Here is a 15441-nt window from a genome sequence, read left to right as displayed (position 1 = left end):
ACATTACTATGATTAAATGAAAATGCAAAATACCCACTTCCCATTTGAGGAAGAAAAGCTCCTTTCTTCAAGTCTCCCACAAAAAACCTCTCGATACTTTAGAGAAAAATACCAACACTAAAGTTCTAAAAGTGAAAAGTAATAATAACGTTTGGAACCTTAAAAATATCATCTACAACTAGTATTTATACCTTTCAAATTAAGTGCTGCGAAACTACTTGGTGAAGTGCCGGCAACTCCTTTCATCACTTTTTTTAATCTAGTTCCTTCATGGCTTCGCTTGCTAAACAAATGGTGAAATACATCCTTTACAACTGATCACCAATTATATAATTGGTGATCTTCAAGAATCAAGTTCATCTCTTTTCATCCTTTTTATTATCGTTTTACGCCTAAGAGTCCATACTTATAATAAAATTTCAAATGCCTGAAGCTAAGAGTTTTCATTATATATTGAGATAGAATGCGCATATGAGGACACTATTTTCATTAAAATAAGACAAAAAATGAGTCTAATCAATGGAATCATCACTAACTTTGAAGATATGAGCTGGCTTAATGAGTTTCCAAAAGATTCGATCAGAACATAGGAAGCACCGAAGAGGGCATGCAGAGCTTTTTACAGAGGCAAAAGAGCTAAAACTGAAAGTTGAAATAGGTTCTCAAAAGAAACTACCATGTGAAGAGACGTATGTGTAACACCCCATAAATTCTATGACCTATATTAGAGCCTCATGTTGAATAATCACGTTTTAGATCTAAAACCAAAGTCACAAACTTAATTAGGATGTGATAGAGTTATGACGTCAAGGGACGACCAAGACGTCCTAAAACTAATGAAATTGAGTTAGCGTGATTTGGTATGTTTCAAGGGGTTCAAAAGAGTCATATTGAAGTTAAAATTAATTAAGATGTTGGGGACACATGTTAGAGTGTGTTTCGGGTCAAAACGTCTGAGTACGCTCCCCAAGGACCACCCTAAGGTTCCTTGAGGAGGACCCATTCGTTGACCAACAAAACTCCCTTTTGATAGTGTGCAACTATGAGATCAAATGATGACCCTTTGTTTGAGCGACACTCCGTTATTTTGGCTCAATGGTTAAAACTTTTCAAATCCTCAAGAAGCCTGCAAACACCCTTTTTGACCAAGACCACAGACCACCAGTATGGTCTGTGGTCTAGTAGACAAAGATTCATCGATTTGGGTCTTTCTTCACTATCCAATTTCGTTCAAGAAGTGGCTAGGTAGTAAATAAGTTTATTAATTAGTCCAGGATTAAGAGGTGGTTAATTAAGTTAGTTAGGGACTTTATAAATGTTCCAACTCATTAAACTAACCCAACTCTTCTAAATTCCCAAAACCCATTTAGCTCCTACTTCTCTCGATTTTCTCTCTTCCAAACTCAAACCTCTATTGATGGAACATAAGATCTTCAAGAAGGAGACAAATTCACGAAGGAATCCAACTGAAATTCATGGACAATAATCCCTAATGTATGGTTTCTTTCACAATTAGGATTCCTTTCCTCAAAAGGTCCCTCCAAAAGAGGAATTTATAAATCCCCAGGACTAGGGGTTCAATCTATACATAGATCCTCTTTTAAAAACGAAATTGTTATTCAATTGTGATTAATTATAATCTTTTATTTTTTACTATAGAATTATGGCTAATTTGTGATAATCATTTGAGATTTCCCCTTGGACCCTTGTTCTTCCCTAAACTTATTATAGCCTGAAAGTTCGATGTAATTGTGGAAGATGATGAGTGTATATTATGTAGAATGGTAATTGCTATGTATTCCTTCTTGAATTTACCTTGTTTTATGTATTGACTATGTATTCTTTGTAATGGAAGTATGAAGGCCATGAAAGGGCAAGGAGGTATAGTGGTGGAATCTTCTTGAATTCAATAATGAAAGATGATGTTGCTTAGATAGTAATACTTCTATGTCTATTGTGTGTGGTTTTTTGATGATAATAAGTCTTCCTCATCCTTAAACCTAGACATATAAATTAAACATGAAAAATGTATTGCATGTTCTGATAAGATTATTAGTTCATTGATAGTGGTTTCATGATTATAATAAAGTTCCAAGTTGAAGGTTTACTCATTTAAGTATTGTTTTTTAAAGTGAAAGGGATGTCTTCACTTATGATGACCTATAAGATATTATGTTGAAATGTTTTCAGAAGACCCTAGTAAAGGTTAGTGCGAACTTATGAAATAACTAGAGATTGTTACAAGAAGGGAATATATGCTTAGCATTCAAAGAGCATGTAAATGAGATGGAGGTCTCACGTTTTGTATGTTCGGCCTCCCATATGGGTTTCCTCATGTTTAGTAAGTCCCTATTCCCAAGTTATGTGTTGTATCGTGAGATGCAAACCCTCATGTTATTATGTTAGGGTTCCTAACACTAATATCGTTGACCCTTAACTATGTGCCCACATAAAACTATAGCTTAGTGGATCCGCCTAGATAGCTATGTATGAATGGTTACACCTTAGGCAAGTGTTAACCCTCTATTTTTGGTGTGAAAGTAGAACACTGGATTCCATGTAGCTCACTTGGTCTAATGTGAATTATTGCACTTCTTTCCCAAATGTAAAAGTAAATGAACAAGATAAGTGTTTGAACTCTTAATAAAGATTTACTTTAAGGCTTTTGCGTAGTGTGAGGGAGGTATGTGACTTCTCTTTGACATTGCACTTGTGCGGTCATTAGGGATGGTTCTAGTAGTGTTCTTTATGATTTAGTTGATTATATTTTATACATGTCACACTATATTTGTGATGTTTATGGATAAAGCATGTCATGATTAATGATTAATTTATGTGGTATGTATTAAGTGGGTGATCTAATGTGATACTTAGCTTGGGATAGGGTTATGTGATTCTATTCTTGCCATTGCACAAGTACTGCTTAGGTTATCTACATGTCGGGTTGATATTATGTGGAATTGACTTGCTGTGCTTACTAGTGGTTCATGTTGAGATAAATTGATAAAAAGCATGATTTTGACTAAAATGTCCCTAAACTCATGTATTGATGATTTTTGTGAATAAATGTAACATCCGGGGAGGACCCCCTAGACGTAACCGACGTCATCGTCCTCGTAGATGACTAAAATTAGCCTTTTATTGTTCATCATTACATTCATAGGTTAAAGTGAAAAAATTAAAACTTGTAATCTACCTCTACATCATGTGGTTTACATAGACATCTCGCTTACACATCATATATACATAGGGAGTTTATTTAGACTCCTGAAATAAGAACCTTACATAGGCTTCTACTTTAATGCTACATATACAATATACACAATATAGTCTTTATAGGAATATCTAATTTAAAACCATCTAAATGGATTATAACAATTCGGGCATAACCCTTACACAAATATATGGTTTCCACTTAGGGCTTACAACAATGTCTTGAACAATAAAAGTGAAATGAATGACCTTGGACAATAACACGTAACATAAGTAGAATTAGAAAAGGCATCATCTCGCATCTTGAGGACATTCCGACATTTGGAGAAATGATCAATGTCTACGTTGCAAATTGGCCACGAACCCTTCAATGACGGAACCTAAAATGTTGGGGGAAAATTGAGAAATATAGGTTAGTACACCACTTGTGCTATGTATGGAAACCCATGCACACATAAGCTTCGAAATTACGATAAAGGGAAAATTTGTTACAAAGCATGCTAAGTTACTTTGAAAAGCCTTATACACAACCAAGAACCCATAGAAGACAATCATCTTATAATCCTAAAGTCCAAACCATGTACAACACTAGACCAACAACTTCAAGTATAGTCAAGTCAACATGTATAATACCATATTCAAGTACATAACCAAAACAACTCCAACATCATGTTATAACAACAGAGCATATATAAGAGTTCATAACATTACAAAATGTGCATCACCCTTACTCATAACCCACCATTAAGCCTACAACTGAAATGACAAAGAAATATCCCATAACCTTACTCAACTAAGTAAACCAAAAAAAGGATCACAAGTAATGCATAACTTAAGATAACATAGCATCAATAGTAGTCATCAACATAATTAATAATATTAGACCAATATCATGTTAAAGTGAAACTAACATCAAATACTATCATCAACATTTAAATTCAACATATCCACAACATTTTCTTTATAGGACCATAAGAACATAAAACCTTCTAGGAGTTCCCTCAAGGTCAACTAGTGCAATATATAGGTAAATTCCCACACCACTACCTAGACTCTGTAAAAAACCTTAAGTCACCCTACTAGTTGTTCACATTATTACTTCATTTAAATTTCGGGAACACTTCCTTTAACAAACATAGACCATAAAAACTAAATATGGAATCCGGTGTCATTAAAATCGTACACCAAAAGAAGGTTATCTACTTTTCGAAGTAGTACCAAGCATGAACATTGCATTTAGGTGGATCCACTAGCTAGTATTCCTATGGAGGCAACATAATTCAATAACTAGGAGGCATGTTTGAGACCCTTATACTCCACGGGAATCGTAACTTGTTTCCCATGTGTACAGTAGATAACATAACATCCCTACTTGGAAAGGGACACTCCTCATTACTAATTCACTCGGTGCTAAGCTAGAGTCCCCTTTGAACTGTCTTGCTTTAACAATCATAACTTAGTTTAGGTCATAGGAAACTAACCCCTTGTATAGTCATAGTCATTATCTCAATAGGAATTTCATGAGAATGCCTTTTCAATAGAACCCTCATATGTGAGATTTGCACTTTAACATCATCATATCATAATAAGGAACATACACAATTCATAACCAACCTTATATTTACATCTTAGTCATAATCTCACCAATAAAATAATCAAGACATTAAAATTTCATCATCATACAAACCCTATTTAATTTAATTACAAGATACAACTTAATTGAACTTCATGACCAAGTACAAGTCATCATAATCGAAGTAAAGGTTTGATATCACAAAGACTTACCCAATCTCCTTCACAAGCCATCATCTATGGTTTTACTGTAAACAATCCAATTATACAAAAAAATATGTGTAATATCATCATAAAATAGTTTAGAACACAATCTATAGGTCAATTTTATCAATCCTAATCAATCTAACATGAGTTCATAATCTATGGTTAGGGAACTGGATCAAATTCATCGTCTCTACCACATACAAGGTATAATCATCAAGAACTAAATCAATAAACCAAATATATATCATAATATAATCATAATAACCAGTATAAATCAACAACAATACAATGGAAAAGATCAATCTCGGATAAGGAAGAAACCCATATGAAAATCATCTTTTTTGAAACCAATTTTGGAAAGAACCCTTTGGGGAAAGGAATCCCACATGTGAAAGGTTCCTATACCTTGATATTTCTTAAATATTGATGGAGTAAAGTAGTGTATTTCAATCCATACTTCCCTTCACCTTTGCCTCCTATCGAGTTATTCTTTAGGAGAGAGAAAATCTAGAGAGAAGGAAGAGTAATTTGAGTTTGGGAATTGGGAGGTGCTAGTTTGGTTTAGGCTTAGGGTATTTTATATAGTCACTTAAGTAAACTACTTAACCACCCTTTAATACATAATTAAAACCCTAACTAAGTAACTAGTTAAATGAAGTCACTAAAAATCCAATAGAAAAAATTATAGGCTTGACATACGAGACCCCGACCTATGTTTCTTAGGTCAGTCGACGGCCACTGCTCGCCACTGTCCCGCACATCCGTAGTTTGGGTAAGAAGTATGCATTTTAGACAATTTTTTTTTGAAAATGGATAAGTTTTTGTTGACAGAGGCATCGATGCCCCGTCACCTAGGCAACGCCTCGTCGTTTGGCAAGCGTAGGTGTTGCTATCTTTTAATAGCTTTTTGGTCATTTGGAAGGGTCCATTCCAAAGACCCTTAGGGTGGTCCTTGGGGAGTCGTACCCGGACGTTTTGACCTTAAACATATTCACATACATGTTTGACACCTTTTTACAAAATTTCATTAATTTTTGACTCTTCAACCTAACAAAGTAGGATAAGGTACAAGAACACCTCTTTCACACATCTCCGTACGTCATGGATGTTCCTTGACATCTTGACTCTAAAACATCCTAAATGGATAATAACATTGTTGTAGATCTTATTAAGTGTGTAAAATCTTAGATAATCATTTGAGGATGTAGATTAGGTCTTGAACATTCAAAGTGTTGCATTATCCCTTCTTAGGAACATTCATCCGCGAATGACACTAAAATCTTTTTGAAGGAAAGGATAGACTCAATACTAGCAGCCCAACCAACAATAACATAATCAATAAAAGCTACAACACAAAGGAGTGATTCACCACTCCATTCCACATATAATCATGCATTTACACAAGTTACTCAAAAACTTCAAGCACCACCCATAAGAGCTAAAAAAATACAACATGAGGAAGTAACTTCTCAATGAGCACATGAGCTCAACATATCATTAAAGAGTTAATTATGACAAAACTCCTTTCACAATATATCAATATGATCAATATAACCTCATAACGGTAACAATATACCAATTACACAATTAAGTACTAATAAAGTCAAAGAGCACTGTTCTATGAAACTTCATTTTAGCAAAACCTTTACCAGAAATACCCATATATTTACAAAACAAGTCAAATACAAATTAACTTATTATTTTGATTATTAATAGGATAAAATAACCTTAATTAGAAAAGAGATGAGGATAATGAGATTTCATGTCGACCTCGGACTCCCATGTTGCTCCATCAACTAGGAGGTTCTTCCATAAAACCTTTACAGAGATCGAGTCTTTGTTTCTCAATTTCTTCACTTACCGTTCAAGGATTTTCACCAGAACCTCTTTATAGGAGAGGTTCTCATCCACACAAATACTGTCAATAGGAAGATTAGACTCAGGGTCACTAATGCAAGCATGGAGACATGGAATACTTGGTGAACCAACGCTAGCTCATTAGGAAATCTTAACTCATATGGAAACTTGCCAACCCTTTGAAAATTTTCATAGTTACATACATATCGAGGAATAAGGTTATATTTCTTTACAAACCTCATCACCCTTTTCATGTGTGAAATTTTCCAATACACCTTATCGGCTTCTTGAAATTCAAGGTCTCTTCTCCTATTATCGTCATAAGATTTTTGCTTGCTATAGGAAGCCTTCAACCTATCCCTTATGACACGAACTTTCTGAAAAGTATAATAAATAAATTAGGGATTAAAGAGTGAATACTGACCAATCTCAAACCATCCAACCGTAGATCTATCTCTCCTACTATACAAAGCCTCAAAAGAAGCCATGGATATAGTCGAATGGTAACTATTGATATCAGAGAACTCAACCAAAGACAAATGTTCATCCCAACTTCCCTTGAAGTCAATAACACAAGGTCTAAGCATATCCTCAAGTGTTTGAATAGTTTTCTCCGCTTGACCATCCATTGGGGGATGAAAAGCGGTGCTTCACTTCGCTTGAGTACCTAACACATTTTGGAAAGACCTCCAAAACCGAAATGTGAATTGATCACGTCCATAAAAAATGATGGATAAAAAGATCCCATTAAGACTCACAACCTCATTTACACATATCCTTGCATACTCTTCTTCCGAAAAAGTAGACTAAACGTTTATAAATTGACCGAATCTCATCAACCTATCAACAACCACCCATATAGATTCATTTGGCCTTCGAGTCCGAGGAAAACCCACTACAAAGTTCATACTAATGTCTTCCCAAATCCAAGAGGGAACTTGCATTTCTTAAAGTAAGCCACCCAAATTTTGGTGCTCAACTTTCACTTGTTTTCAATTTAGACAATTTGTAACAAATTCCGCTATGTCCCTTTTCAATCCATCCCACCAAAATACTTCTCTAAGGTCATCATACATCTTAGTAGAATTCAGATGATTGGAGTAACGAGAACCATGCTCTTTCTCAAGAATCCGGTTTCTCAAATCATCAACATAGGGCACACATAACCTCTCTTGGTACCTCTAAACACCATCCACCCTAAGGAAAATAACTCATTAAGCTTACAAAGAATTGATTCCTTCGACTCCATCAATGACAGATTAAGGTGTTTCTTAGACTTCATTGCAACCATCAAAGATGATTCAACGTTATGACAGACCATAAAACCACAATTAGGATAATATTCCAATAAAACACCCAAACGAGCTAACCTATGAACATATTTTACTAGGTCTTTCTTGGATTCTTCTACATGGCACACACTGCCCATGGTCATACGACTTAGAGAATTCGTAACCACATTAGCCTTGCTGGGGTGGTAGAAAACATTCATGTCGTAATCTTTCAACGATTCCAACCATTTTCGTTGCCTGAGATTCAACTCCTTTTGGGTAAACACATTTTAAAGGCTCTTATGGTTGATATACACATCAACATCGACACCATAAAGATAATGCCCCCTTATTTTAAAGGCAAACACCACAACTACTAACTCAAGATCATTAGTTGGGTAGTTCTTCTCATGAACCTTGAGTTTCCTATATGCATAAGCTATAACCTTACCATGTTTCATAAGGAAACAACTCAAACCAATTCTATAAGCATCACAATATACCACAAAACTGTTGGTACCCTCCAGTAAGGTCAACACAGGAGCGGAGGTAACTCTATCTTTCAAAACATTGAATCTTCTTTCACAAGCCTCCGACCACTAAAATTTCACATTCTTTTGGGTCAAGGTTGTCAAAGAAGAGCAATAGACTCAAAAGCATTCACAAACCTCCTATAGTAACCTGCTATACACAAGAATTTTATTATATCTGCTGGAGACAAAAGTCAAGGCCAATTCTAACCGCTTAAGTCTTTCTCGGATCGACCTCTACACCCTCACTAAAGATGATATGACCAAGAAATGCAACCGAACTCAACAAAATTCACATTTTCTATACTTGGTAGAAAGTTGGTGTTCCTTACGGACTTGCAATACCACCCTCAAATGGTCCATATGATCACCCTCATTCTTCCAATAAACCAAGATATGGTTAATAAAAATAATAAAAAAAGAACATATATAATTTTGAAACACCGTATTCATTATGTCGATAAAATTCGAAAGGGCATTTTTCAACCCAAATGACATAACTGGGAACTCATTGTTACCATACCTAGTACCAAAAGGCGTTTTTGGGGATATCTTCACATCTCACCCTAACTTGGTTATAACCCGACCTAAAATCAATCTTATAAAAGTAACTCGCACATTAGAGATGATCAAATAATTCATCAATCCTAGGGAGATGATATTTTTTCTTTATAGTGACCTTATTGAGTTGTCGGTAATCAATACACATCATAAGGGACCACTCATTTTCTTTGAGTTGAGCCTTCAACTCTTTCAGTACGGCCGGAGCCATTCGATAAGGAGGAATTTAAATGAGGTTCCTATGTGGCAACAAGTCAATACAAAAATCAATTTCGCATTCGGTAGGAATTTTGGGAAGATTATTAGGAAAGACCTTCAGAAATTCCCTCACTATGGGTACTAAATCAATGGGAGGATTTTCAAAGTAGAAATCTTTGACAATTAAAAAATAGTATTAATACCCTTAAGAGATAATCGTAGAAGCCTTTCAACAAGGAATGATACAACTTCTAGGAATAAAATTTCCCCCCTTCCATTCTTAGACGGATTCTTTAGGAAAATTGAACTTAACAACTCTTGGTCTACACCAAGGAAGCAAAAGAATCATGCAACCAATCCATTCCCAAAATGACATTGAAATCAACCATATTATGTTCTACTTATTAAACATGAGTAACTTTATTGGGAAACATTTTAGGACAATTTCTATATACCCTCTTTACAACCACCGAATCACCTACCGGGGTAGTCACCATAAAAGGTTCATAAAGTATATCAGGCAAAATATCAATTTTTCTAGCTACTTACGGAGTAGCAAAAGACAATGTAGCACCCGAATCAAGTAAAGCATAAACATCAATAGACAAGACTTGTAACATACTGATTACCACATCGGAAGACCTCTCTTGTTCACCCCTAGAATGTATAGCATAAAAACCACTATTTCTTGGAGCATCGACATTAGAACCACTTGCTTGAACTTTCACACTTCCACTGTCTTTCCCTTTTTCATTAGGGCAATCCCTAACCCTGTGACCACTTTTTCCACACCCAAAGCAATTGTCTGTCCCAATTAGACATTCACCTATGCGCTTCTTCCCATACTTTCCACAAGTAGGCTTCTTTATTGGTGGACTAGTACCTCTTCCTTTTTGAGACTTAGGGTTAGACACCCTATCCGCACAAGCCTTGCGGAACATAAAAGAAGTAAGATTGGAGAACCTCTTATTGAATCTAGGGTTATCTTGAATCTCCAACCTTCTCTTTGAAGAACCACTCTTATAAGACTTGGCCCTCTTTACCTCTCTATTCTTTCTTCTTAGTCTACTTTCTTCCACTTGTTGAGCATGAACCACTAGACAAGAGATTTTTATATTATCATGAATAATAGCCTAATGAAATTTGTCTAACAAGTCTTAGGAAACTCCAGTAAGAAATGACCCATCTTATCCTTTGGGTTAGACACAAAGGATGGAGCATACATAGAGAACTTAGTAAACCTCAATGAGTAATCAAGTACACTCATACCTCCTTGACGAAGGTTTATGGATTCTTCAACCTTATATTCCCTCAATTCTCTAGGAAAGAACCTATCAAGAAAATCCCTCTTGAATATATCCCAAGTCACCGGACAACCTCTTAGCACTGTATTGTCACTCCATTGTGTGTACCATGTTTGGGCCACATCCTTGAGTTGATAGGTTGCCAACTTGGCCTTTTTATTTGAAATCACACCCATAAAAAAAAAGATCTTGTAGACCTCATGAAGAATGTCTTGGGGTCTTCACCCTCTTTTGACCCAAAGAACATATGAGGGTTCAACCTAGTAAAGTCTCTCAAATGAGAAGACATAGTACTAGCATGTTGAGGATTATGAGGTCCAACTTCCTGTTTGACTTGTGCCATTATATCTTGGACATGTGAAGTTATAGTATTAACATTAGAGGGCATGGCTTGAGCAAAGTTGAGAAAATCTGACCTTATCTCTTCATCCCTCACAGGTGGAGGAACAACCAGAACTCGAGCACCTATAGGAATTTTCTCAAGTGGAGGCACTGGATTGTCTTGCGGAGGAGCTTAATTTTCATGAGCTTCCTTACTAGCAACCCCTTGTTCGGCCCTTCTTGCGGCTTCCCTTATAGTAGTCATACCTATAATATCAATAAAATGTTTAGGTGAAATAATACATAAAGTAAGACTCTAGAGGCACAAGATAGGAATAACAAGAACATGAGAATTTCCTAACCATCATACAGTCTCTCACTTCATAAGTATGGCACACTTCCAATTATAATGAAAATCTACAAAGTTATGGTTTAATGAGACATATATCTTAGGGATATATAAACCCATGCTTTGACACCATTTTTGTCACATCGGTGAGCATCCCCTAGACATAACCGTCATCATTGTCCTCCGAGAGGAGTTAACAAGACTCTTAGCAGTCATCATTACATTTATAGTTAAAAGTGTGGAAAATAAAAAAATTTCATCTACACCTACATCCACATCCTGAGGTTTACTTAGACCTCTCACTTACAAATCGTATATACATAGGGAGTTTACTTGTACTCCTCACATAAAAATCTAATATAGGCTTCTACTTTTATGCCACATATACAATATACACAATATATTATTCATATGGATGTATCAAATGAAACAATCTAAACGGAATATAACAATTCGGGAATAGCCCTTCAACAAATGTATAATTGCCACTTAGGACTTACAACAATATATGGAATAATAAGAGTTAAATGAACATCCTTGGACTATAACAAGTAACATAGGTAGAATGAAAAAAAGGAATCATCCATGAATATTAAGAACATGCCTGTGCTTGGAGAAATGATATATGTATTCCTTGCCAATTGGCCAATAACCCTTCAATGATCGGAAGCTAAAATGACGGGGAAAAACAGAGAAATATGGTTTAGTACACCACTTGTACTAAGTATGGAAACACATGCTCACATAAGCTTAGAAATTATAATAAAGGGAACATTTGTTCAAAAGCATGTTAAGTTACTTTGAAAAGCCTTATGCACGACGAAGAACCCATAAAATCCAATCATCACATAATCCTTAAGTTAAAACAATGTAAAACACAAGACCAACATCATCAAGTATAGTCAAGTCAAAATGTATAATACCATATTCAAGTATATAACCACAAAAACTCCAACATCATGTTATAAAACCAAAGCATGTATAAGAGTTCATAACATTTAAATATGTTTAAGACCCTTACTCATAACCAATCATTAATCCTACAAGTGCAATGACCAAGAAATGTCCAATAACCTCATTCAACCAAGTAAACCAAACAAATTATCACAAGTAATGCCTATCTTAAAATAACATAGCATCACTAGTAGTCATCAACATATTTAGAAATATTAGACCAATATCATGTTCATAAGTGAAACTAACATCATATAGGATCATCAACATGGAAAGTCAACATAGGCATAAGATTTTCTTTATAGGAACATAAGACCAATCTTCTAGGATTTCCCTCAAGGACAACTAGTGCAATGCATAGGTAAAGTAGAGTCCCATACCCCTACCTAGACTAAGTCAAACCCCTTAAATCATCCTTGATAGTATTCACATTATTACTTCATTTTAGTTTTGAGAACACTTGTTTTAACTGACATAGACCACAATAACTAAATGTTAAATCATTGTTATGAAAACATTACACTTAAAGAAGGTGAGTACTATCCAAAGTAGTACCAAGCATGAACATAGACTCTAGGTGGATCCACTAGCTAGTATTCCTATGGAGTCAATATAGTTCGAGAACTAGGATGCATGTTTGAAACCCTCTTCATTCCATGGGCATTGTATTATCTATCTCATGAGTACAATATTGAACCTAACTTCTCTACTTGGGTAGAGACACTCCTCACTACAAATTCACTCGGTGCCAAGTAAAAGTCACTTTTGAAATGTCTTTCTTTAACAATCATAACTTTGTTTAGGTCCTAGGGGATTAACAACTTATATATTCATAATCATTATCTCAATAGGAATTGCATATGAATTCCCTTTCAATACAACCCTCGTATGTAAGATTAACACATTAAAATCATAATATCATAATAAGACACATAGAAAATTCATTGCCAACCTTATATCATTATATCATAGTCATAATCTCACAAGACACATAATAAAGACATTTAAATTGCATCCTCATACCAATTGTACTTAACTAATGACAAGATACAGTTCAATTGACCTTCATCACCAAGTACAAATCATCATAATTGAAGTAAAGGTTTTTGAGTACAAAGACTTACTCAATCTCGTTTAAAAGCCATCACCCATGGTGTTTCCATCAACCATCAAGTTTCAACAAACAATAGGTGTTATATGATCATAAAAGAGTATATAAAACAATCTATAAGTCAATTATATCAATCTTAATGAATCCAACATGAGTTCACAATCTAGGGTTAGAGAATTAGGTCAAATTCATCAAATCTACCACATATTAGGTATAATCATCAAGAAATAACTAGATTAAAAAATAATATATCATAATATAGTTATAATAACCAATATAAATCAAGAACAGCACCATTGAAACATTTTAATATCAGATTAGGAAGAAACCCATATGAAATTCATCTTTCTTAAACCCAATTTAGAAAGAATCCTTTGGGGAAAGGAATACCAAAGGTGAAAGATTCCCATACCTTAATATTTATTGATGTTTGATCAAGGTAAGTGGTGTTCTTGAATACCTATTCACCTTGACCTTCACCTCCTACGGATTTCTTCTTTGGGAGAGAGAGAATGTAAAGAGAAGGAAGAGTAATTTATGCTTGGGAACGGGGAGGTGTTAAGTTGGGTTTAGGCTTAGGGTAGTTTATATAGTCACTTAAATAATCTACTTTAAAGACACTTAATCAATTATTAAGACCCTAACTAACTAACTAATTAAATGAAGTCACTTAAGACCCAATAAAAAAATTGCAGGCCTGACCTATGAAACCCCGACCTATGGTCTGTAGGTTAGTTGACGGACACTGCCCCACACCATCCTGCACATCCATAGTTTGGGTCTGATAGTATGATTTTTTTTCATTTTTGGAAAATTTCTAAGTGTTGTTCGACAGAGGCATCGACACCCCGTCGTTTGGCAAGAGTAGATGTTGCTGTTTTTTGATAGCTTTTTGGTCATTTTGAAGGGTGATCTCCAACGACCCTTAGGGTTGTCCTTGGGGATTCGTACCCAGACGTTTCAACCTCAATAATATTTTAATACATGTTTTAAACCTTCCTTCCAATTTTTGTCGATTTTCGAATCTTAAACCCTGTGAAATAGGCTAAGACACACTAGCACCTCTTTTTTCACATATCTCTGAACGTCATGGATGTTCCTTGACGTCTTGCCTCTATAACTTCCTAAATAGATTATAACCATCATTTTAGGTATTATAAAAAATTTTCAAGTCTGATATACTCATGTGAGGCTCTAGATTAGGTCTTGAAATTTTAGAGTGTTAAAATAGATGTCATACTTTACGTGTGATGTACCAACAGTTTTCCCAAACATTTTAAGTTCGAACGTTGAGGATTTCATGGCCATTGCCAAGGAAGACTTGTATCATTTAACAAGTTTATTGTGCATCCTTAATGTTTCGAAGATGGTGTCACATATCTAACTTTTGTTGTATTGACTATGTGTAAAGAAACTTATTCATTCCTTATGTAGAGACTTTGATGTAATCCTATATATGGAATATTGTACTTGTAAGGTCTATGCCCAAATGTTCTAATTCTATTTAGATGGTTATATGTGAGAAAAAAATTAGACTATGTTGATGATGAATATTCCAAATGAGAAGTCTATGTAAACATTATAAGCGAGGAGTCTATATAAACTCCAGATATGATAAGTGGGAAGTCTAAGTATACTTCACTATGTAAAAGTTTTAATCTTCTACACTTTTTCTCTTCATATGATATGCCATGATGTATTCTAAGGGATAGTCTAAGTCCTCTTCATGTACGAGTATGCCGGTAATGCCTAGGGGTACTTTGAGTCGTTATAAACATGGTATCAAATCATGACGTTTAGTAACAATTTGATGGATGTCTCACCAAACCACATTTATCTAGGGTCTTATTAATATTGTGAAGCGCCACACTTATGAATGAGAGGATATGAGATGCTTTGGAACTTTCACTCTTTTGTTTTTCTTTAGTCATGCCTAAAATTCTTAAATCTATCAAGTCCTTTCTCCTAATCCTTTTATTGTGCTTATAGTTAA

At 35.0% G+C, this 15441-nt stretch overlaps 1 protein-coding gene across 1 annotated transcript in view; it reads right to left on the bottom strand.

The window, feature by feature from the left end:
* Window positions 1-11982: 11982 nt before the first annotated feature.
* Window positions 11983-15441, bottom strand: part of LOC138337684 (uncharacterized) — a 32576-nt gene continuing 29117 nt past the window's right edge. Inside the window, exon 5 of the mRNA XM_069287932.1 lies at window positions 11983-12053. The gene's annotated coding sequence lies outside the window, so the exon portion shown is untranslated. The remainder of the gene's footprint in view (window positions 12054-15441) is intronic.

Source organism: Solanum lycopersicum, chromosome 8 (assembly GCF_036512215.1).
Source record: "Solanum lycopersicum chromosome 8, SLM_r2.1".
Lineage (NCBI taxonomy): Eukaryota > Viridiplantae > Streptophyta > Magnoliopsida > Solanales > Solanaceae > Solanum > Solanum lycopersicum.
Note: the sequence above shows the minus strand (reverse complement) of the source record. Positions and strands in the feature narration are given on the sequence as shown.